This window comes from Ambystoma mexicanum, chromosome 6p (assembly GCF_040938575.1).
Source record: "Ambystoma mexicanum isolate Mex_15411 chromosome 6p, UKY_AmexF1_1, whole genome shotgun sequence".
In the NCBI taxonomy this organism is placed as follows: domain Eukaryota; kingdom Metazoa; phylum Chordata; class Amphibia; order Caudata; family Ambystomatidae; genus Ambystoma; species Ambystoma mexicanum.
Genome location: NC_090935.1, coordinates 144,696,325 through 144,699,678, shown reverse-complemented (window position 1 = coordinate 144,699,678; position 3,354 = coordinate 144,696,325). Strand labels below are relative to the sequence as shown.

The following is a 3,354-nucleotide window of genomic DNA, read 5'->3' as shown; positions in this document are numbered from 1 at the left end:
TATTTTACTCTCCTGTGATTAGGTTGTGCCTCTTTACAAAAGTAATGTGTTGGTTTCACCAGATTATTCCTGTAGGGTAATTGTATGAGTGTCCTCCAACTGTTGGTATCACCAGGTTAGTCCTGTTAGGATAACTGTATGAGTGTCCCCTAACTGGGTCATGCTTCCCCTGACTTGCTGCTAGCCTGTCCTTAATAAGTCTACATTAGGTTGTTGCCTACCTAGAATAACTATTCAGTAAAGCGTGACATTGGGTTTTACTTTCCCCTTCATTGTGAAGTTAAAGTAAGTGGGTTTTACTTATCTTGTGTTAGCTGTGTGCCATCCAAAACAAGTTACCCTGGGGGTTCCCTGATTTACAGAGCATCTGTAATTGTACATTACATCCTTAGGTTTTACTCACCTGGTATAACTGTGTGTTATGACAAAAGTAGTTATAGGTTTTTACTGCACCTAGAATAAGTGTTTCACTATTCACCATAAGTATATTGTCCAGTTGACTGTTTATGTGATTTTTTCCAAGAGTCCCTGTACAACTGGAAGGGCCTACTGTCCTTGTATTACCAAAAGTAATCTAAAAGTAACCATTGGTCTTTTAGTCCCAAAGAATAGGCTTGACCTATACTAAATGTGTATAACAAGGTTTTGACTTCCCTAGAACTACTGTTAGGTGTTCCAAATAAGGTCTATACTTGGGTCTGTGTACTTTCAAGTATAGTGTTGTGTTTTATATTGTGATTTCATATAATGTGTTAGTACTTACCTAACCCCTAGATTTATCTGGGCCTACCTGTATTTAAATAAATCCTTTATTTTTACAATACATAGTGTTTCAGTGTTTCTTTGGATCATTTGTATTACAATGTTGACTTGTACTGTATCTAGTGCCCTCTCTCCCTCCTAAGATAAGCCTGACTGCTCTGCCTACGCTACAAAGTACTCAGGTGGCACAGTCTTATACTAAGAGTGGAGTCTTGTACTGCCTCAGTTGAATGGTTTTGAAAAAGCCCTTAGTTGGACTTCAGGAAAACTGTCCTAACAGCCGTCCCACGCCGACAGCCATGGGACACCACAGATAGCCACACGCAGCACGGCCCGGTGCCCTGGGGGTGGGGCGGAGGCACGCCAAGCTTTTTCAAGGCCCGCCGCCGCTTCCCGCCGCCTGCCGCCTGGGTCCACGCGGCCAGGTCCAGAGGGATCCCGCGGTGGTGCTGATCGGGGTCTGACCTTAGGGGGACGAAGGGAACGGGGTCCCTGCGACAGCCCCAGCCGCGCCCCGGGGACTGAAACCGGGGCCGCAAGGTGCGTTCGAAGTGTCGATGATCAATGTGTCCTGCAATTCACAGTAATTCTCGCAGTTAGCTGCGTTCTTCATTGAGGCGCGAGCCGAGTGATCCAACGCTAAGAGTTACAGGCAACTTTTTGTTTTGTTTCAGACGTCAGCCCGAACCTGCCGGTGCAGGAGAGGCCAGGGGGGGGCAGCGCCGCCCGTCCCGCCCGCCGCGGACGAACACAGCCCGTGCCCCGTCTAGCTGCCCCACTTGGGAGTCGGCCGAGATCATCGGGGGTTTTAAGAAAAACATCCAGGCGCTCAGCCCGGGAAGCCTGCACGACGGCAGGGCTTTCCACGGTGACGGAGGCAGGCCGCTCCGCCGGCGGCCCACCCGGCCCGATTCCCGCACGGCCTACCCCCGGCCCGACCCCTCTGCTACTCCCGTTGCAGGGAGCCGGATGGAAAGGTGGGCCAGAGTCGGCACGGGCACGGGGGTTGGGTGGGACTGCTAGAGTCTTCAAACCGCAGCCGGGCTGCACGGGGGCGAGCTCCAGGTACCTGGTCGAGAGGGAAGGGTGCCCGCTGCGCCGGCGGGCCTGGCCATCGCTCACCCACGTGGACGTGGGCGGCCGGAACCTCGATGCCCGCCCGTTGAGTATGCCCGGCTGCGCCATGGCTCAGGGCTCGCCCGGCGTGCCGGGCCCCTGTCCGCCCTGGGGAGGTGTCCCTCGAGAGCGGCTGGGCTTCCATCGGCTCCCGGCTGCTCCCACTCGGGGGCTTCCCTGCTGACCGGGGTGCGCCCGCTCCGACGCCCGGCCCGCTGGTGGGTCGGGGTGGAGGAACACGCCCCCGTCTGGCGCAGCAGCTCAGGGGCCGGCTCGGTGAGGAGAGATGACGCGTCCCCTTCCGTCTGCTGGGTCGCGGACCCCCCTTCCTCTAGATAGTTAAGTTTGATGGACTTTTGGGCGCTCCGCCAGGGCCGTTGCCGACCCAGGCGGGGCTGATCCGAGGACCTCACTAAATCATCCAATCCGTAGTAGCGACGGGCGGTGTGTAAAAAGGGCAGGAACTTAATCAACGCAAGCTTATGACCCGCACTTACTAGGAATTCCTCGTTCATGGGAAATAATTGCAATCCCCAATCCCTATCATGAACGGGGTTCAACGGGTTACCCGTACCCGTCGCCGAAGGGTAGACACACGCTGATACCTTCAGTGTAGCACGCGTGCAGCCCCGGAAATCTAAGGGCATCACAGACCTGTTATTGCTCAATCTCGTGTGGCTGAACGCCACTTGTCCCTCTAAGAAGTTGAACGCCGACCGCTGGGGGTCGCGTAACTAGTTAGCATGGAGGGGTCTCGTTAATTATCGGAATTAACCAGACAAATCGCTCCACCAACAAAGAACGGCCATGCACCACCGCCCACATAATCGAGAAGGAGCTATCAATCTGGCAATCCTTTCCGTGTCCGGGCCGGGTGAGGTTTCCAGTGTTGAGTTAAATTAAGCCACAGGCTCCACTCCTGGTGGTGGCCTTCCGTCAATTCCTTTAAGTTTCAGCTTTGTAACCATACTCCCCCCGGAACCCAAAGACATTGGTTTCCCGGAAGCTGTTAGGCGGGTCATGGGAATAACGCCGCCGGATCGCTAGTCGGCATCATTTATGGTCGGAACTACGACGGTATCTGATCGACTTTCATTCTTGATTAATGAAAACATTCTTGGCAAATGCTTTCACTTTGGTTCATCTTGCGCCGGTCCAAGAATTTCACCTCTAGCGGCACAATACAAATGCCCCCGGCTGTCCCTCTTAATCATGGCCCCTGTCCGAAAACCAACAAAATAGAACCTGAGTCCTATTCCATTATTCCTAGCTGAAGTATTCCGGCGACCGGCCTGTTTTGAACACTCTAATTCTTTCAAAGTAAACGCTTCGGATCCCCAGGACACTCAGTCAAGAGCATAAAGGGGGCGCCGAGAGGCAGGGGCTGGGACAGGGCGTAGCTCGCCTCGTGGTGGACCACCAGCTCGATCCCAAGAACCAACTACCAGCTTTTTAACTGCAGCAACTTTAATATAA

The 3,354-nt window shown here is 53.7% G+C and overlaps 1 non-coding gene across 1 annotated transcript; it reads right to left on the bottom strand.

Annotated features, from left to right (window-relative positions):
* Positions 1 to 1,249: 1,249 nt before the first annotated feature.
* Positions 1,250 to 1,410, bottom strand: LOC138512582 (5.8S ribosomal RNA). Its single transcript, XR_011281383.1, has one exon. It is a non-coding gene; the product is annotated as a 5.8S ribosomal RNA (ribosomal RNA).
* Between the last annotated feature and the right edge of the window lie 1,944 nt (positions 1,411 to 3,354).